The following is a 22,307-nucleotide window of genomic DNA, read 5'->3' as shown; positions in this document are numbered from 1 at the left end:
GGTCTGTTTCTGTTTTGTAAGTAAGTTCATTGTATCATTTTTTTAGATTCCACATATAAGCAATATCATATAATATTTGTCTTTCTCTATCTGGCTTACTTCGCTTAGGATGATAATGTCTAGGTCCATCCATTGCTGCAAATGGCACTACTTCATTTGTTTTTATGACTGAGTAATATTCCATTATATATATAATATATACATTATACACAGACATACACACACATTTTCTCAATCCATTCATCTGTCAGTGAGCATTTAGACTGTTTCCACATCTTGGCTATTGTAAACAGTGCTGCAGTGAACATTGTGGGTGCATATATCTTTTCAAATTATAGTTTTCTCTGGATGTATGCCCAGGAGTGGGATTGCTGGATCATATAGTAACTCTGTTTTTAGTTTTTTTAAGGAGCCTCCATACTGTTCTCATAGTGACTGCCCCAAGTTACATTCCTACCAGCAGTGTAGAAGGGTTCCTTTTTCTCTACCCAGTTTGTATGTCTTTTGTTTCTTTGTCTTGACTCACTCCAGGATGATGTTTAGCATGAGTGTTGAGTGTAGATATTCTTGCCTAAATCCCAATCTTAAGGAGAACAGTGTTTAATCTTTCATCATCATAAGTATAATGTTGACTGTGGGGATTTTTTTTTTCTTTTTTGGTAGATTCTCTTTATTAGATTGAGGAAGTTCTCTTTTATTTCTAGTTTTTAAAAATCATAGGTAGATATTGGATTTTGTCAAATGATTTGTATTTATCAATTCACACATCATATGGGTTTTCTTCAGACTGTTACTATGGTAGACCATATTAATGAATTTTTGAATAGTGAACCAGCCTCACATTCCTGGGGTAAATTATACTAGGTTGTGGTGTATCATTCCTTCTATATATTGATAGATTCAATTTTCTAGTATTTTGTTAAGGACTTTTGTGCTTATGTTCATGAGAGACATTGGTCTGTAGCTCTTAAAAATTTCCAAATTGTACTCTCTTTGGTTTTGATATCAGGGTAACACTAGCCTCATAAAATTAACTGGTAAGCATTTCCTTCTTTCCTCTTTTCTGGAAGAAATTGTATAGAATGATGTTATTTCTTCTTTAAATGCTTGGTATTAGAATTCATCAGTTTAATTACCTGAACCTGGAGATCTCTTTTTTGAAAGATCTTAAACTATGAATTAAATTTTAAAAAATGCTTATTAAACTATTCATATTATCTATTTCATCTTGTATAAATTTTGTTAGTTTCTAGCTTTTTTTTTGAAATTTCATTTAATCTAAATTGTCAAATTTATTGACATTGATTTGTTCATAGTATTCCTTTATTGTACTGTTGATGTTTGAGAGTCTGTGACTATATGTTCTCTTGTGTTCCTGGTATTAATAACTTGTGTCTTTTATTTTTATTTGTCATTTTTGCTAGAGTTTTATCAGTTTTATTATTTTGAAGAACCAGCTTTTCATTTCATTGATTTTCCTATAATTTTTTTCTTTTCAATTTTATTTATTTCTAGTCTTTATTATATATTTCCTTCTGTTTACTTTGGTTTGTCTTACTCTTCTAGTTTCTAATAATGAGAAGTTAGATCATTGATTTGAGCCCTTTCTTCTTTAAAACCAGCGTTTGATGATATGAATTTCTCTTTCACCACTGTAGCTGGACTCCATAAGTTTTATGTCGTAGTTTTGTTCTCAGTCAGTTAAAGATATTTTCTAATTTTCCTTGAGAACTCCTTTATGACATCAATTATTTAGATATGTTTTAGTTTTTGGATATTTTCCTGTTATTATTCTGAAATTGACTTCTAGTTTAATTTCATTATTATCAGAGAACACACTTTGTATGATTTCAGTTCTTGTAAGGTTGATAGGGTTTGTTTCATGACCCAGGAAATGGTTGTTGATTTTTTTGTTCTATGTGCACTTGAAAAGGATAAGGCATTTTGCTTTTGATGGTGCTTTATAAATTACATCTAATTGCTTGATGGTCAGTTCATCTACATCCTTGCTGATTTCCAGTCTGTTTGTTCCCTTGAACAAAGAGAGGAGTGTTGAGTTCCCCAACTGTAATTGTGGATTTATTTCTCCTTTTAGTTCTATAGGGTTTTGCTTCATTGTTTTCCTGTAAGTAGTGGGTTGTTTTTTCTCTGGTTTCATTCAAGATTTTTTCTTTGTCTTTTGCTTTGATCCTTTTGATTATAATGTATCTAGACACAAGTTTCTTTGAATTTCTCCTTTTGGGGGATTCACTGAGTTTCTTGAATCTGTAAGCAAATTTGAATTTGCTTTTTGACAAATTTGAGATGCTTTCAGCTATTATTTTCTCAGATATTTTCCTACAAGGCGTTTTTTCTTTCTCCTTTCCTCCTGGGATTTTTAGGACATGAATGTTAGACCTTCTGGTACAGGTCCTGAATCCCTGTTCATTTTTTTCCCCCTGTTCTTAAAATTCTTTTTTGAGTTGTTGTTCACACTGAATAATTTCTATTAATCTATCCACACTCTCAATGATTCATGCCTCTGCTATCTCAATTTTGTTATTGAGCCCATTCAGTGAGCTTTAACATTTTAAATTTTAATTTATTTTAGCTTTAACATTTTGGTTATTGTACTTTTGAGTTCTAAAATTTCAGTTTGGTTTTCCTTTCTATCTTTTCTTTGTTTGCTGAGACCGCTTATCTTTCCATTCAGTTTAAGAGTGTTTGCCCTTACTTCTTGAAGCATTTTTATAATAGCTGCTTTAAGTCTTTCTGATCATCCTAAGATCTATGTCATATAGGTATAGGGGTCTGGTCCTTGTCTTTGATGGTAAAAGTTGAGATTTTCCGTGTGTGTGTGTGTGTGTGTGTGTGTGTGTGTGTGTGTGTGTGTGTGCGCGCGCGCGTGCGCACACATGTGCCCTAAGTATATAACTATCATTTGTATCTTGGACGTTTGGAATATTGTATTATGAGGCTCTAGGTCTTGTTTAAATGCCATGGTGGACTTTGCTAGTTTTGGTTGATTGGGCAATCAACCTGTCCAGGCAGCAAGTTCCCACCAGTCTCCTATGAGCTGTGGTCCTGATGGCAATTCAGTTTCCAAAACCTCTGCCATGCTGATCAGAGCTGCCCTGTGTGTGTACCACCCAGTGGCCAGTCTTGGATCTGGACGATGGTTTATTCTGTGTTCAGTTCTCAAAGTCCTAGGTATGCTGTTCTGGGTCAGGCACACGCACGTGCACAGATCTTGGGGGTGAGCCTAGGCACTTGTGTGCAGCTATAAAGGATCCCCTTTCCCACCTCCCCCCACTATGTGGGCTCCTAAGTGATTTCTGGTTTCCGGGGCTCCCTGTGGGCCCTCCAGTCCGAGAACTGAGTGACAGAGTGACTTGAGTGCCTCTGCTCCGCTGCGCATAGTTGATACCTATGCCTGTACCCAGTCTGGGTGAACAGAGAGGTGAAAGGGCCCAGGACAACAGCTTTTCTGATTAGTGAGGGAGGTTCTGGTCCCTCCCAAATAGGAGCTGTGGCTCACTGCTGTGGCTGCTGTCATTACCTAAGCCCCAGGGATATATATCAGAACCTACAGGTTCTGTCCAAACTTTATAGCTGGACAAGATACTGAACAGCTTCAACACCACAGAGGTCCCTCCTGTTGATCTTTGTAACCATGCTGACCTCCCTCCTGCTCCATCCTCCTCCCCTTCTCTACCCCCTGGCAACCACCAACCTGTTCTCCATTTCTAAATTCTGTCATTTCAGAAATGTCATGTATATGTAACCATTCAGTATGTGACCTTGGGGCTGACTCTTTTTCACACAGAAAAATTCCATGGAGGTCCATGTAGGTGTTGTTCATTCCTTTCACTTGCTGAGTGGTATTCCATGGTGAGGACATACCACAGTTTGTCTGTCCATCCTCCAGTTTGAGGATGCCTGGGCTGGTTCTACCTTTTGACTATTGCAAATAAAGCTGCTGTGGACATGTGTGGAAAGACTTGTACTCCAGCCTGTTTGAATTTCTCTGGAATAAATGCCCAGGAGTGCACAGACCTAAGTGGCAAACATTATCATTCTTTCCCCCTTATAGGTGAGGAAACTGAGGTTAGGGGAGGTGACCTGACCAAGAGCACTCAGCGAATAGATGGCAACTCAGACTCATGTCCCAGCTGTCTTGGGTGGCTGAACCTTTAGTGACCACTCCTTGTCTCTCCCATACCTGTCTTAGCCCAGATTCAGCCTGAGGGGAAGCAGGAGATGCAGAGCCTCAGCCATGAATGGTTTCAGTGTCCCCCAGGGTCTTCCCCCCATCTCGGCTCTGCTCGTCGCCCTGCAGGCTCCTCTCATTCATTTTGCATTCGGAGGCCCCCCTCTGAGAGGCCTTCTTGGTCATTCCAGCGCAAGGACCCCTAGACAAGCAGAAAGTGGGGCCCCATTCAGTTATGTCTAGGGGGCTGATCGACCCAGCCTACTTATTTGTGGACCTGCCTTTGTCTCCCTTTCCCCATGAAACGGCGAGTTCTTTGAGGACTGGGTCTCCATTCACTGATGTGTCCCTGGTGCTTAGTGTAATGCCTGGCACACAGTAGGTGTTTAATAACTGTAATTACAGGCAGACCTCATTTTACTGTGCTTAACTTTAATGGGCTTTGCAGGTAATCCATTTTTTTACAAATTGAAAATTTGTGGCAGCTTTACATCATGCAGGTCTATGGGCACCATTTTTTCAACAGTGTTTGCTCATTTCATGTCTCCATAATCACATTTTGATAAATCTCATGATATTTCAAGCTTTTTCACTATTATAATATTTTGTCATAGTTATCTGTGATCAGTGATCATTGAGTTACCGTTGCAAAAAGAATATGTCTTGCTAAAGGCTCAGAGGATGGTTAGCATTTTTCAGCAATAAACTATTTTGTAATTAAGGTGTCCACGTTTTTAAGACATACTGCTATTGCATATTTAATAGACTATAGTATAGTGTATACATCTTTTATATGCATGGGAAACCAAAGAATTTGTGGGACTCGCTTTCTTGTGATATGCTCTTTACTGCAGTCGTCTGGACCTGAACCTGCAGAATCTCTGAGGTGAGCCTGTACTGACTGACAGAGTGATTTGGAGAGATCAGTTCCAATGCCGTGAAGCCTGGATGGGCCGCTCTGGGGACTCTGAGAGGGTTACTGCTGAGAATGAACTTTTAGTAAGGTGGATCCATGGATGAGGCTCAGGGCTCCCAGGAAGAAACTCCTATTACTGTGTGCTAGAGGTGTGTGTGTGTTTCTTCTGGTTGGGCTGTCCTTTGCTGAAGTTGAATGCTCTGCAGTGTTTGTGAGTCTCCCATGGTCAATAACCCTGCATTTTAACTCCATTTCATCATTTTCAAGCCCCCCTTCTTATTGTCCCATTTTTACCTCAGGGTTTTGAGAAGTAATTTTCTGTCAGAAATTGCACTAATTGAAGACCCTTTGACTTCCAAAGAGGCCATTCTCTGTAGTAATTGGACCTGTAACTGGGCTTCATTTCCAGTACACCATCTTCAGTCACATCTGTTGCTGATGGTCTTAGAGGGATTACAAACCAGGGGTCCCTCATTTGGGTCTGAAAGGGGGCCCACAGCACAGGGTTGCTGTCACACTCTCAAGGGCTTTGTCTCCAATTGCAGAGCTGGGGAGGAAGCCTCCCTTTAAAAGACCAATTTAATCAACAGAAATGAATAGGACAGGGCATGCTAGTTTGGTGGGAAGAGACTGGAGTTAGTGCTGGCCTCAGAGTTTGGGCAAGACTCTTGTTTGCAAGTTGGACAAACGTTCTGTGGTCAGGACAGGCCACACACTGCTGTAGTGAGAAACAGTCTTGAATAGCCAGTGACTGAGGATGGCATGTGCTGATTTCTTGCTGGTGCAGAGTTGACTGTGGGTGGAGATGGCTCCCAGGACAGCTGTCCCCCCATGAAATTGTTCAGTGTCCAGCTTGCCTGGATCTAGAGGCACCTCCAGCTCAGCATGTGCATCCATGATGCCAAGGCTGGGTGAGGGAGGGCAGAAGTGTGCGGGGGCAGAATGCCTCCACGCAAGAGGGGCAGTGCCGCTTTCACGCCCCTCTTCTTGGCTGACACAGATCCTGTGGCCACACCTGACGTCAGCGCAGTTCTGGCTGTCATTTGGGAGCAGTGATGCCCATCTGTGAAGCTCTGCTGAACGCCAAGGTAGCTCACAGGTCTGGGTGCGGATCCAGGCTCTGCCCTGCCGTTGGTTTTGTGCTGGCGAGCTGTTGACCTGCATGCCCAGTTTCCTCACCAGAGGGCTCCTGTGGGGTGGAATGAGTTAATCCAAGTACAACACTCAGAACAGTGCGCACCCCCACGCCCCTGATCCCCACCATGCTGCACGTGCTCAGGAAATGTGAGCCATAAGAGTCCTACTGAGACAGCAAAGGCAGAACACGGGAATTGTTGGGTCTTGGGAGGGGCAGGTGGGAGCTGACTGGAGGCACCTGCAGTGGGAGATGCCAGCCCTTTGGGACCGTCTCTTTCTCTCACTCCCATTTCTGCTTCTGGGGTTTATTCCCCAGGACAATGTGTGACTGCAGCCTTGTAACCACAGAACCATCTTTTGCAGACCTCATGGGAAAACCCTGGGGAATACATGATCCTTTCATCACGAGCCTGTCCCTTGTCCCTCAGTCCATCAGGATGCCTGGGGGCAGAGTCCTGTGACTGGCAACTCCATCACCTGTCCAGGAGGGGCTGCTCTCCAGAGGAAGGGTGGTTGGTGGAAGAAAGGGTAGAAGAGGTGCTTGGCTGCTAAGGGCACCCCAGGCCTGGTGGGTTTTGCTAAGCTCTTGGGTCTACCTCCCGCTGGTGGCTCTCATGGACCCTCCATCTTGTCAGAAGGGCCTGAGGAAGGGTGGGGCTCTTCCTGGTCACCTCATCCCATCCCTGCCTCGTGGGTGTAGACTCAGACCTCAGCCTGACCTTGCAAGCTGTAACAGAGAAGGTTGGCGCCCAGCCCAGGCATCCGTGAGCACATGGGGCCCAGGCCTGGGACTGGGGCCACTCCTCCCAGACCCGCCCAGCTGGGCCGTGGTCAGAGCTGGGCTGATGGAGCTTCTCTCAGAATCCATGCTATCAGGCCCACACCCTGGTACCTGCTGAGCCCAGGAGGGGAGGGTGAGGCATGCAGTCCCACTCACAGCTGCTCTGTCTGTGGTTTGTTCAGACCTTGGTGCTAGGAGGGGAGCAAGGGTGCTGAGAGAGGTCCTGGCAGCCTTCAAGCCCCCTGCCGTCAAGCTGCATTCCAGGACGTGGGAGATGTTCTCCTCAGCAGAAGCAGCAAGAGGTCAGGGCCTAGAGCTGTCCCCAGAGAACAAGGCCTGGGGACCCCTGGCTCCCAGAGAGCCTTTTGGCAAGGGGGCCTTTGGTGAGTCCTTGTTGAGTGTTGAGTCCAATCAAAGCTGCTTCTGTGTCTGCCAATACCGACTGCGGGCCCTCAAGCAAGCTGCACCATCATTCTGAGACTCCATGTTCTCATCTGTGAAAGGGGACTGCAACACTGACCTCAGAGAGTTACTGTGAACCACAGAATAGGAAAGGATGTGTGCTGAGAAAGGCTGTCAGGAGCCCTTCAAGTGCACATGAGTGGCTCCCACTGACTGCCCACATCTGTTTCCTTGGTACTGCTAAGTCACTTCAGTCATGTCCGACTCTTCGCAACCCCATGGACTGCAGCCTACCAGGCTCCTCTGTCCATGGGATTTTCCAGGCAAGAGTACTAGAGTGGGGTGCCATTGCCTTCTCCGATCTGTTTCCTTAGGGCTGTGGAAAGTCCACTCAGTGGTCTTTTGGGCTCTCTGATTTCTGGGGCTCTATTAGTACTTATTAGTTCTAATAAACACCTGACACTCTGAAAAAGTCATTTTCACTTTTGCCAGAACCTGTAGGATATGAAGCTCACCAGCCCTGAGCGTGTAGCTGGTGGAAGATGGTCCTGGTTAATTCCCCAGTTCTATATATTTAGACATTAACACCTCTACTCCCCACTGGCCCTTCCTCAGAGGTGCCTGTGAGCACTGGCATAAGTCACCCTTCAGCCCAGTTGTGACCCCTCTGGTGAGCTCGGGAACATGGCAGAAACTGTAGGGTCACAGAGGTGTCCCATGATGACAGCTCTGGCTGTTTGTCCCTGTAGCTTGTCCTTTCCTTTTGTGGCCTCCTCAAAGCCAGGCTGCACTATGGGCATGCAGGTGTGATAATCCAATCCAGTGGTTCCACCAGCAGTGTCTATGGGGTGCTCACATCCTATGTGTTGAGTCAGGCATGGTGGGGAATGAACATGGAACCTGCCAACCAGGAGCGTCCTCTCCATTGGTGGAACAAGCCATCTGCAAGTGGCAGAATCCATCATGTGCCATGAGAGGCAGCAGGAATGTAGGGGGACAAGCCCAGGAATTGGAGTCTGGTGGACCTGGGTTCATATCCTGGTTTTGCACTTACTTGCTGTGTAACCTCGGGCAGATCTCTATTTGCTTATTTATAAAATGGAGATAGGAATACTTATCTCAAATGCAAATGAAAACCACAGTGAGGTCTATGCATTTTTCACCTATCAGGTTAGTGAAGACAGAGAGACTGGTAACTCACCATGTTAGTGGTTAGGTGCAGAAACGGGCATATTCACATGTTGCTGCAGAGAGGAGGCATTGAGACTATTTCTAAAGAAAACACTTGGAAACACCAACTGAAATGTAAAATGCAAATATCCTTTGGTCCAGGCTTTCCAGAAGTTTATGTGAAGATTATACTGACACGGAATGGTTGCAAAGATAACAATTTCAGTTTTGTTTGAAACACAAAACAGAAGCAGCATAAATGTCTATCAATAGAAAGTGTACTAATGGGACTTCCCTGATTAAGAATCCGCCTCGCAATGTAGGGATCGTGGGTTCTATCCCTGTGTTTGTGCGCCACAACTAGGGAGACTGCATCACAATAAAGGCCCCTTATTAATGCAACAGAGATCCTGCATGCTACAGCTAAGGCTTGACGCAGCCAAATAAATAAGTAAGTATTAAGGAAAAAAGGAAGTGTTTAGTTTAGTCCTACAGGGACTGTTACATGGCTGTGAAGTGAAATGTGGAATGGAGCAGAGGTGTACATGCTGATGAAAAATGATTCCTCGCTGTGGACCCTCTGGGGGTGTGTGCTGTGTCCTTCAGAGACTTGGTGACATGAGCTTGTTTCCAGTGTGTTAATGTTCATGGTCATTTTTCATTTATGGCAAGTGATACAGATCTTCTATTATAGATAATAACACAATGCTTCCTTTAGGGATATGTTTTGTTCAGTTAAAAAGTAATAGGTGAAAGAAGGCAGTCACAAATGGCCACATAGCATAGGATTCCGCTTATATGGAGTGTCCAGGACAGGCAAACCCACAGAGATGGAAAGCAGGTTTGCGGTTGCCCAGCTGGGGCAGGGCAGTGGGGAGGATGCTGACGGGCTTCCTTTTGGGGTGGGAAAAAGCCTGGGAATGAGATAGAGGTGACGGTTGTGTAACATCATGAATGTACTTAATTCATCTGAAAACTCTACACTTTCACAAGGGTAAAATGTTGAATTTAATGTCATTTGTATTTTACAATCATCAAAACAACACCAGCAACAGAGTAGGGGGTGAGTTCAGAGTTGTGTGTAAGTAGCCATGCAGCTGGTGCTGGTAGGGAGGACGCTGAGGTTGGGGCACTCGCAGGCCATCTCTGGCGGGTGCCCTGGCTTTGAGATGCGCTTGCCCCACTGTTCCTGGCCATGCCAGCCCTGTCCTGTGGTTTCTGACCAGAGCCCCTTTGATCTCCTTTCACGGTTTCTTGTTGATGTTCCGACATGGCAGCCGTGAGCGGGGAGCCCCCTCTATGAAGTCCAGTCTTGAAAGTTGGCCCTGCCTCAAGCAAACGAAGGTCAAAGAAAACAAGATTTATTTCCAGGGAGAAGCCAAAACTATGTTTGCTGTAACATCAGGCATCAAATGATGATGTGGTCCCCCCCACCGTGGAAAAATACTTCCATCTAGTTTCTTCTATTAATAACGGCGGTCAGCCCGTAAAAATTAATGTGTCAACTGCCTCAGAGCTGAGCTATCTCAGAGGCCTTTGATCCCTCTCCTCGTGGCTGCTGGCCCTCAAAAATGTTTTCACTCCATATTTTACCTTGATGGGTTTGCAGGAAGGTAATTAAATTATTAAAACTTTAATTGCCTTCCTGTATATAATTATCGCCTGTTAAAGGACACTTTTTATTCACAGGCTGAAAAGCTGTATTTTTTTTTTTCTCCAGAAATGACCTTGCTATGTGTATTCTGAACCATTAATATATGGTGGGATTTTTTTTTCTTTTCTTTTCTGTCTTTATCTTTCATATTGGTCAGTTTGAAATGGTGCTTTTTGATTTGGAGGATTCTTTCCCTTCCTGGTCCCTAGGGGGAAGGACCAGTGCTTGACCAAGGAAGGTCATGGCAGGTAGACCGTCTTCCAGGGGCTGCCCAGGCAAAGGGACTCTGTGTCCTGGTGGCATTTTTCAATCGCCTTACTCAGTTCCTTCATCTTACAGAAAAGAAGCTCAGAGAGGGGGCCTTACTTGCCCTGGGTCACACAGGAATTAGGCAACAGACCTAGGCAACAGCCAAGGTCTGCTCTTGGGATTCGAAGACATATTTTGCCAACTAATTTTGACCTGTGCATAAAGATCTGGTTCATTTTGCTTATTCTCAATATCCAGCTAAGTGCTCTTCTCTGTCTTCTAATGATCTCTTAGTATTGTCCTCACTGTCTTTACAATCCTTTGCTAGGAGGAGCAAACAGAAAGGATCAAAGCATCATCAGGGTCTTTGGACTCTTTCAGGACACTCCCACCCTTCCTGGATGGCATTAGGAACCCAAGTCCACGTGGCACAATGGTTTTCAACCTTGTCACATCAGTGCCTCCTTTTTATAACAACTATTTCACAGTACCTCCTTTCTTGAGAGAATTCATGTCATATAGCCTCATATGAACAGTTTCAAAAACAGTGCCATAATTCTTACATAAAGAAGCAATGTAAGGAAGTTATTTACTTAAAATATGTTTCAATATGCAAGTGCTCAGGCTTGCCTGTACTAGGGGTCTTGATCATGTCATCAGATGTTTCTCTACTCTTATCATAAATGAATATGGATTTTAAAGGAGATGCTTCCCCATTGAATGCTGTCAAGCCCTTCTCCTCATATTTGAGATTTTGAAATCAAGACTGAGTATATTTGCTTCTAGACGCATGCACTCTCTGGAAGGGCGGCAGCCTCGGAAGGGGTGCTCTGAGAGCTGTATGGATGGCTCGGGTTCTAGGAGTGCTTTTCAGCTTTCACTGTGTTTACTGAACAGTTTCTCATAAGGTTTTGAACCAAGCAAATTGTAGTCTTCCTTTGATTTAAATGGTAGTTGGAAAATTCAGGGTATGTTAAAATTATTTTAAAATGTTTTATATCTGTATATAGAAGAGTCATGTTCCAGGCTCAGATAATTACAAAATGAACTTTGATCTCTGTCAGCATCAAAAGTCATGCAGGGTGTGGGCACTTCCTGGTTGAACAAAGCTTTCTTGTCCATTGTAGGATGCCAACTATCCCTTGGCTGCACCCTCCTCCTATAAGTGTTTCAACAAAATATGCCACTAGTTGCCACACACCCACTAAGCAGCAGCATTAGCCTCATGGTGAGCTTCCAGTTCAGAATTACACAGTGCCAGGAACTGAGTAGCAGAAATTCAGATGAGAACATTTTATTTTATCTCATAAAAATGGAGGTTGGGAGTTGAGCAGGGCTCAGCTGGGTGATTCTTCTGCTCCACGTGCCATCGATAGAGGTCACTTGGTGATACTCAGCTAGTGAATGGTCTGTTCAAATGGTAGGCACCTTGGCAGGGGTGGCTAGAAGACTTGCTCAGCTAGAAGTGTCACATCCAGATGCCTTTCCTGCATGACCGTGCCTGTGCACTTACAACTCAGAAAACATGGAAGCAGAAGGCTTTTAGGGCCTAGCCTTGGGCATCCTAACCCATCAGCCTGCCACATTCCACTGGTCAGCCAAGTGCCTAGCGCTGGCCTAGCCTAGACTCAGGAGGAGCAGGGAGGAGCAGAGAGTGTCCATCTTCTATCATCCACAGCCCTTTTTTTGTTTAAGATTTTCATCTATAGCATGTGGCTGATGTTTCTCAGTATGGCCATTTAGAGACTGGGTCACTACAGGTCAAGGGGACTGGCTAGTCTTTTATCTCAGAGTTAAAAGCAACCCACACACCTACTTTCCAAGCATAGCCTAGTGCTTGTATCTGCACTGCTGTGTCACAAGCTGGTGGCGTTTGCCTTTGTCCCACAGGCTCAGTCTGGTTCCCAGTGAAAGCAAGTCTTGATGCAGAGTGGCAGCCGCACGGGGGACCCAGCGAGGCAGAGATAGAATGAGCGCCCAGCTCACGTCCCTTTGCAGAAACTCACCGCACTTTGGGCCTCTCGGGACTCAGACGTGTCTGTGGGAGGGTGATGGCCATCTGGGCCCCAGAATGGGAGGCGCTCTGGCCAGGGCTAGAGATGCTTGGGATGTAGGAGATGTTTTATTTTTTAAACAGCTTTATTGAGATAAAATTAATCTACCATACGATTTACCTGTCTACAATATACAATTCAGTGATTTTTTAAAATAGATACATAGTGTTACGCAATCATTATCTAATTACAGGCAAAAAATACATACACACACACATTATACACATACACACAAACACATGCACATTTTTTAAAAGCCATCAGGACGTTAAGGAATTTACATTTCATAAAAATTATTTTGAGAACCAGGGTATCTCAATGTCCCCTCTCTGTCTTATACCCTCCCCACACACTCATGCTCACATACAGTCATACTCACAAACATACACATGTGCACACACACATGAGCACACATATAGACCCTACCCCAAGTCCAGATCATGCATGTGTGGGTAATAATTATGCAGCTAATGATCTGGCCAGAATTGAAAGCCTCACAGTGACTCTGAGGGGGCCCTCCTGGCAGTGGGGTCATGGGGCCAGTGGTTTTGTGGGAGGCCTCTGTATGCCCTCAGTCCATGGCCTGGGTGACGACAGCGAAGACCACCCACGTCACTGCTGGAGTCTGTCCCTCTCGACCCCGATGCCGCCCTCTGTCCCAGGGAGCAGTGTGCTATGTGCTGCACTGTAGGTGCCCTTGGAGGGGCCCCAGCCTCACAGAGGCTCCTTTTCGCCAGGAACATGGTTTGCACCGCAGACCCATAGCTTCAGCTCATGCTGGGCTCATGTGGGGTGGAAAAACATTTCACAATGGGAAATGGGCCGGACTCGGCCAGGAGAGAGGAAGTGCCCTCCGCAGGCCCGTTTGGTCTTGGGGTACAGTTTCAAAGGTCTCTGTTTTGAAATTATGAGACCACCAAAAAAGCATGCTGGGGCCAAAAATGACTGTAAAAGGTAATAATTGTTAATAACTTGGCGTCCACCCCGTCATCCGAGCAGCCTGGTTTTGGCAAATATAAAGGACAACATTGTAAGCAAATAGGAAGGCAGCGGCCTGGCCCATAAAGCCGTTAACCGCACCATAACTAAATATTAAATGTGAGTTTTTAATTCAATTTATAGCTGAAATAAGGATCTTTGCACTGACTTATAGGGAGGAGCGGATTTGAGGTTCATAAAAGGTGTAGAGACAAAGTGCTTTGAGCATTCTGCTGCTTTCATAATCAGGGCAGCAACCTTGACCTGGGCAGCCCTTGGAGGGTCACCCTTGGTGTTTACTGGGTACCTTGGGACATTTTTAAGGAGGAACCAGGTGGTTAGAGGTTGGGGTCCCCCCATCTCCTGGTCTGGGCACTATTGCAGCCCAGCAGGAAAAGTGGTCCTCACTGACCAGCCACCAGCTCCTGTGTGGCCGCCGGTCAGCTGCCCGTCTTAGGTGGGCCCATCAGCTGCCAGCCAAAGCACAGCCCTCTCTTTACGTGGGTTTTTGGCCTTGGCCTTCAAGCTTTCCCAGCAGACCCCACAGGGTTTACTGGGAGTCATGGAAAGAAAGATTTTTCACTTGAGATGCTGGCAACATGCATGCGTTGGTTTTCTCTGGGGGCCTCGGAGGGCACCTGCCAACTCACAAAGTCCTTGATTGTATCCTCTCTGGCCCAACCAGTGGGGGTACGGAATGTCAGATGTGATGAACTTCCATTTAAAAAAATTATAACTTATTTTTCTCCTGTAAAAACTATATCTATATAGTAGAAAATCTAGACAATTCCAGACATTATCTCTAAGACAGAAGTTATGTGTGACCTCAACACTTAGGGCTAAATTTTTCACTGTTCTGCCATGCTTGCTCTCATCCTTTTTGGCGCTTTGATGCCTTTATTCTGCCGTGCTGATGTTGCCACAAAAGCCTGCTCTCTGCACGCCAGGGCGTGTGCTGCTTGCCTAGTGTCACCAGCTCCTTATCCTGGAAACGGCCTTGTGGGGCATGATTAACAGGAGCCCAGTAAAACCAGGCAGCTTGCTGAAGGTCGCACAGGTGGCCCAGGAGCTGGGGATTTGAGCCCAGATCGCCTGACTCCAAAATTCACCCAGCTGTGGCATCTGCTGTGACTTGTTTGGCCTGTCCTAGCACGTAGTTATTTACATGCTTTGTTTGCTTTCGAATTTGTCATTGTGGCTTCATAGGACAAATGAATGGGTGGATGGATGGATGGGTGGACAGACAGATGAACGTAAGCAAGGTGGCGCTCAGGGCTTGGGAGATAAAACTACACCCACCTCCTAGGGTTGTGCTGAGGACTGCCTGTGGAGCACATGTGTGCCACGTGCACGCTCAGCCGTGTCTGACTCTCTGTGACCCCGTGGACTGTACCCTCCAGTCTCCTCTGTCCATGGGATTTCTCAGGCAAGAACACTGGAGTGGGTCGCCATGTCCTCCTCCAGGGGATCTTCCTGACCAGGGACTGAACCTGTGCCTCCTGTGTCCGCTGCCTAGGCAGGTGCATCCTTTACCACTGAGCCACCAAGGAAGTTGGAGCATGTGGAGCAGCTTTCATGTAATTATTAGTTACTCATTAGCTAATAATGTGGATGATCGGTGTTTAGTAATGATTATTTTACTAACAATTCTAATGATGCACATTGTTATTTAGTAGTCATAGTATATAGTTCAAGCTGCATGACTCTCCAGACTTTATTGTATAGTGTTTCCTTCCCAGCATTGGCTCAAAATAAGTTTTCTGGTATAGAAAGATACTCAGGTTTCATTTTTCAAGTAGGTAGTTAAAAAAAGGAACTGTCCAACTTTAGTTGTGGTGTCTGTGTAATACCCTTTGCTCACCCACTCTGGACCCCCATCTCCTGTCCCCCCACATCTCTAAGTGAGAGCATCCCCAGGCCTTCACTGCCTCCCTGCCCCCCAGTTCCCTACACCTCCCCCACAGCCCCCCACGTGTTTTGTTCTTCAGCCTTTCTCAGGCCTCAGGCTTTCATAACTCATCTCCCAGGGATTTGGTGAAAATAGAAACCAGTGTTTTCTAAAGATGACTTTCTGAAATCTGTGACCCTCTGTCCGGAGCCGGGAATTTGCCTTCTCATTTCTGTGCAAAATATTCATGAGGAAGTTTCCAGGGGGAAACAGAATTCTCCACGCTGCAGTGGGCAGAGGGTAAGGACCGTGCACTGGCCGAGCCCTCTGGCTGCTGGGGTCAGGGACCAGATGCTGGGAAGCAGGGACTGCCTCCTCCCTGATCTGCCTCAGAGTCCTGGGGGCCGGCTCTCACCGCCCTCCCCACGGCTGCTCTGCTCCTTCCGCAGGGTGATATGTTTTTCCACGCAGGGGTTCTGGTGACACTTTGAAGCACCTGTCAGTTACCCTGTTGGCCTCCTTTGCCCCTCCCCACATGATCCCAACATTCTAGCTCCACAGTGGGCCTTGAATCCATGTCTTTGTCTCAACCTGCAGTGCAGCATTTGTAGCCACCAGCATTTGTCACCTGGGCCATGTCTGGTCTACTCCCCGTCAGTTAGTAGAGCAGCCGAGTGTGGGGTATGACCCTAGAACAGTCACTCCCTGGGCAGAGTCTTTCCATGGCTTCCTCTCTCCCTTCAAGAAACCGCATGAGTCTCCCCGAGGTCACCCTATATCCCTACCTTACCTGCCAGCCTCTCCACAGGGCCCTTTCTTACTGGGGCCCTCCATGCCCTGACCACCCCTGTACACCGGCCCTCCTCACCCATGGGCTTCAAGGTCGCCTTTCCTGACCCTCTTTCTGGGCAGATTCTTCCCCTTCTCAGTACTTTCCTCTGCTTTACCTCCTGCTCACTTCCTTGTGAGTACCCATCACGCTTTGCATCACAGTCTAATATCTAATATTTAATATCACATCTAATATCTGGCTCCACCATCAGACTGTGAGGCAAGGACTCTCATCTTTGACTCACTGGTGCATCTTCAGTACCTAGCACATGACTCAGAAGTCTTTGTTGAATGACTGGATGAATGAACGAACATCTGTGGGGATCACCCTGACCTTTGGATTGGATTTTTACTGCCCAGAATATTCTCGTGGGTACTCAAGAGATAAAGCTTTTGCATGTTTTGGGGGGGTTCTCTCAACTGCGCATCTTGATGCTTTCCTCTCATCTATAGTAATTTTACCTGGATTTGCCATAAGACTCTATGGGGCAGACTCCATAGACATCAAGCAGTACTGTTGGGAAGGGTTTATGATGTAACGATGCTCGCAGCTCATGACCTGAGACAGCCTCTCCCTCCACACAGACTGGCCAGCGGTCTGGGGGCCGTGTGCATGCCCACCATGAGGTTTTGGCTCATGCTGTGCCTCCTTCCTAGGACGCTCCTGGGCTTCTTAGATTCTGCTGTCTCAGTGTCCCCAACCTGGCTAGGCTCAGCCACCACTCCAGAGCACTGCTCGGATTCTCACCTCCTAGAGCTGCTCCCTGCTCCCCTCGCCACCATCACCACTTCCTGAGTGCCTCTTGCCCACGTCTGCTGTGGGCCCCCCTTCCTGTAGTTGAGGGGCCAGTGGACAAGCATCTTTTTTCAAGGAGAACAGCAGCCTTAGGGCAGGACTTCATTTCTTCCAGAAGTTTCACTCCTAGGTTAGAATTGAGAGAAATGAAACACATGTCCACACAGGAAACTACACAGATATTCTTAGCTGCGTTATTCCTAACAAGTTAAAAAGCAGAGGCAAGTCAGATATGCACAGGCTGATAAATGGATAAACAAACTGTCATCTCTCCATACAATGGAATATTGTTTAGCTCAGAAAAGGAATGAAATTCTGATACGTGTCACAATGTGCATGTACCTCCAAAATGTTATGCAGGTGGAGGGAGCCAGACATGAAAGGTTACATACTATATGAATTTTATTTATAGAAAATGTTCAGAGTAGCAGATCCACAGAGATGGGAAGTAACTTGGTGGCTCCCAAGGGCTGGAAGGAGGGCAGAGAAGGGAGGTGACTGCTTGTTGGGTATGGGTTTCTCTTTGGGGTGATGAAAATCTTCTTCGGTCAGAGAGTAGTAGTGATGGCTGCATATTTCGTGACTATCCTGAAAATGATTGAATTGCATACTTTAAACAAGTTTATGGTATGTGTGTTTTATCTCAATTAAAAATAAGAGTCCATTAAAAAAATTCTGTCTGATTCCTGCCCTGTTCCCCGCCCTTCTTCCCCTGGTCTTTGCTGGGCACTGTTTGGACTGTAAGGCTTTTGTTTCTGCTAGTGGAATATGCCCAGGGTGTTTTTTCAAGACTTGCCAAGGAGGTTAGAACATAATACTGTAAGTCTGAGGCCCCCGGGAAAGCAGCGCAACATAATGAAAGGGGCCGGAGCTTTTACTGCTGTGGGGGCAGGAGCTGGTGCAATGCTGCCTCTGGCTGCAGGGGTTCTGTCCACAGTCCCCACCCAGTGGAGGGTAGGGTGACAGCCTGGGATCAGAACAGTTTCCCACTGGGACTAAGTAAAGGAGCCTTCAGGCTGTTTCCATGGTGGGGAGCAGTGTGTGGGTGGGTGGGGATCTAATCACGAGTTACTAGTGCCTTTGACTGCTGCAGAAGCTGGTCCGTGATGCCCTGGGCTTCCTTCAGAAGCTGCTGAGAATGTAACTAGTGAGACGAGATGCCAGTGTGGCTCAGATCTCTCTTCTCTGCCCCGTAGGAGCGCGGGCCTCTGTCTCCCTTTCTTTCAGGAGGGGATGTTGATAATGATGCTGCTGCCCCAGCGGGGCTGTCCGGCCCTGAAAGCAAGGACGATACCGCTCTCAGGGAATCAGAAAACAGCGGTGGGAGCAGCAATAATTATCTGTCTCCTGGAACAAAGAACCTCATTCAGTCCCTGTCATTTTATCACTTCCTGGTCATTTAGACATAGCACTGGAAGGGCTTAGAACTGGGAGACTGGGGTCCACCCACTCAGGGGTGCGGTGGCATCTGGGGATGCTCAGCCTTACGCAGTGACACCCCTCAAACGGACATTAGTTTTATATTAAATGAACACATTTGAGGGAGCAAATACTCCTGTGGTTCTAAAATCAAACAGTAAGGAGTTGCTGAGCAGCTCCACTCCTGTCCCGACCCTCAGCTGACCCCTCCCTTCTCCCCAGGATGGCATTTGTTCATTTCTCTTCTGACCCCCTGGTGCTCATGCAGACAGTCACAAAACAGAAACTTTTCAAAATCACTTTATTGAGGTATATTCTGCAGTTATAAAGCTCACCCATGCTAGGTGTACAATTCAAGGTTTTATACATGGTTTTTATAGTAAGTTTATATGAACTCAGCTTTAGAACGTTGTCACTCACAGTCTGTTCCCTCACACCCACCTGCAGGTAACCTCCCAGCCCCTGTCAACCCGTAATCTGCTTTCTACCAATTTGCCCATTCTGGACATTTCATATAAGTGGAATCATATAATATGTAATATTTTTTGTCTGGATTTTTTACTGATAATGTCTTTGAGGGTTATATTGTAGCTTGTAAATCAGTGCCTCATTCCTTTGTATGACTGAATAATATCCCATTGTAGGGGTGGACCTCATATTGTTTATCCATTTTTCTGTTGATGGGCACTGGGTGGTTTCATGCTACAGATTTTTACTTCCTTCCCTTTCTTTTTTTCTTTTTTTTTTTTTCCATTTATTTTTATTAGTTGGAAGCTAATTACTTTACAGTATTGTAGTGGCTTTTGCCACACATTGACATGAATCAGCCATGGATTTACATGTGCTCCCCATCCCGATCCCCCCCCACCTCCTTCCCTTCCCTTTCTTATACAAAGTGGCTTCCCTGGTGTCTCAGTGGTAAAGAATCCACCTGCGATGCAGGAGGCACGGAGACTTGGGTTCGATTCCTGGGTTGGGAAGATTCCCCTGGAGGAGGAAATGGCAACCCTCTTCAGTAATCTTGCCCAGAAAATCCCATGGACACAGTCCATGGGGTCACAAAAGAGTTGGACACAACCGAGTGACTAAACAAAAACTTTCTTATACAAAAGATAGCATTACTTTTGTATTTATATATGAGCATGTGACTACACACACGTGTGTGTATCTGTACATATCTGTGTACACACACACATTGATATATGTGTGCACGTACATATGTGTGTGCATGTACACACGTGTGTATCTGTAGTCTTGCTCGATTCACTTAACAGTACACATGAGATATTTCTTTCAATCGTTGGTCAGCATTCCCCAGCTGTGGGCTCAGTCCTTGGTGAGCTGTCCTCTGTCTTGATTCCTGGGCTGGACGCACAGCATCTCTCTGGTCATGAGCACAATGCCCAGGCAGTCTTGTCTACCCCAAGCAGATGTTGAGCCCAGGAGGGCAGGACCCTGGCACGTGGCCTGGCTTGTGCTTGTCTATTACGGATTATAGGAAAAATGACCCCTAGCCCCTAAGTGTGTCCCTGAGAGCTTTCTGTGGTGCTGGCTCTGGGCTTCTTTGGCAAGTGAAGGGGGCAAGGGTCTTGCTTCCAATGGCAGCCCCCAACCCTGCGCCCAGCCTCCCAGCCTCCCAGCCTGGTTGTGCTGCAGACTTGGGTGGTTCCCTGAAAATGGGTGTGAGGTGGGCAGGCGTCCTTGGAGCCAACTTTGCGGTGCTACGGGTTTCCACTGTCTTCAGTCAGGGTCAGTCCTGGGAGGAGCTGGAAACTCTAAGAGATAGAGCAGGAGCAGCTCCTGGGTTGGCAGGTAGGTAGGTGGTCATAGCTTCAGTGGTGATGAGGGCAATGACTGTAGCTCTGTCTGGAGCAGACTTTGGCCAGGCGCCCTCCTCAGCACTGTGCAGGAACCAACCTGTGACACCTGTCCCTGCCCCACGAGGAAGGTGTTGTGTGAGCCCATTTTAGAGGGAGGGAAACAGGATCCCAGCAGAGCCCAGAGCCTTTTCTCCTGTCTGCCGACTGCACAGCCTTCAGGGGGCTCCGGCTCCAGGGTCACTGCTCTCTGAGCTTTGACAAGAATAACGATGACGGCAAACATAAGACTGCTGTGTGTCCAGTGTGGTGCAGAGGACTTCACTGCAGATCCGTGGTGTTGATGTTCTCATTTCACAGATGAGACCAGTGAGGCTTAGGCTGGGAGGAGCAGCCAAGGCACGCTTTGCATTGGCCACAGGCCAGAGGTCGGCACTGCCTGCCCCTCCCTGCCCCTGGTGAGCACTGGGGGGCAGGCAGTGGGACTGGGGGCAGTGAGTGCTGTAGCTCAGCCCCCTGGAAAGCTCCTGCTTCCTGCAGGGGGCTCTGGCCAGCAAGGGGAGGTCCCTGCCCCTGCCCTCTGTCCTCCGGCCTGGCCTGGGCCCAACACTCCAGTCTGTTTTCCAGGCAGGAAATATGAATCAAAATAACATGACATACTCAACTGTAATTAGTGCCGTGTCGAGAGGCCGAGCAGCCTTAATGAGGAGCAGGCCTCTGCAGCTAAACCTGCTGCCTGCCCTGCCCCCACCTCCTCAGGTCCCCATCCTCAGGTCAGGGGAGGGAGAGAGTGAGGGCCAGGGGGTGGAGGAGGAGAAGGGGGCAGCTCTGGTGCTTTTCTTGGTTTTGTTTTGTTTCTCACCCAACTTGAATTCTCTGGATGCCTTGCTGGCTCTGGACTTTGCTGGAATCTTGTACTCTTTGGAGTCCGTGTGGAGATTTTCTGTGAAAGTCTGGCTACAGGAGAAGGGGGCTGAACCCTGTGGTCCCTTCCAGCTCGGGGGCCTGCTAAGACCCTGCCATCTCCCCTCCCTGCCCTCTAGGCTCTGTCCCTGTATGTGTTTCCCCACGTCTGTGGCCAGCGTGCTGTGTCATCTTGGTCCCCTGGGTCTCTCTCTACACTTGCTTCCATCTCAGCCGCGCTTTGCTGCTCTGCCTCTGTCTTCTGCCCTCTTTCTACACCTCTCTTCTTCCTCTCCATTTCTCTTTGTTTTTCTCCATTTCTCTTTGTTTTTCTTGCCTTCTCCCTTCTCCCCCGCCTTGGTTTTCCCTCAAATGAAAGGGTTCCTGGGAAAGAAGGAAGCCTAAGGCCCTGGATGTCCCCTGCAGACCCCGCCCCTTCCTGTGACCTCCCTGCTTGCTAGAGCCCCCCACCCCCACCCCAGACGGCCTCCCCTCTCCAGTCCTTCAGCCCACCGCTCTTGCCCATGGACCCCCCAGAAGCTTCCCTCCTGAAAATGGCCTCACCCTGCTGCGACCACCCCTCGCTGGCTGACCCCGGCTTCCCTGGTGGTCTTCGCTTCGGTCAGCTGGGTGAAAGGTCACGGCTGATGGAGGAGGGTCTGGGGTCTTTGAGGGCATCTAACTGGGTGTTCCAGCATGAGGGTCAGGTCCCTAGGGACCTGAGGCTGCCCAGCCATGGAGGGTGGAGTCTGTGAGCAGTTCTCCTCTTCATTTGTTTTCCATATTTCCTTTTACACTCATCATTCTTGCTCCTTGTGGGAAAACAGGCGTGCCAAGTGTAGAGTGAAACCCCATCATCCCCCATCGTGGAGACCACTGTTAGATACAGACCAGCAGGAGACTTACCCAGCTGATTTCATTCCTGCTTTTCTCACTTGGCAACAGAGTCTGATGACTAAGGGCATAACACTTAGTGGTCAGACCTGGGCAAGTTACTAAGCACCACTAAACTTCAGTTTCTTCATCTGTTAAATGGGAACAGTGTCAGTGCTGAAGCCCCAAAGGGTTGATGAGAGGAGGACTCAAGGGGCTATGACGCACGTCTGGTCCAGGCCCACAGAGG

This window comes from Muntiacus reevesi, chromosome 2 (assembly GCF_963930625.1).
Source record: "Muntiacus reevesi chromosome 2, mMunRee1.1, whole genome shotgun sequence".
NCBI classification, from domain to species: Eukaryota; Metazoa; Chordata; class Mammalia; order Artiodactyla; family Cervidae; genus Muntiacus; species Muntiacus reevesi.
Note: the sequence above shows the minus strand (reverse complement) of the source record.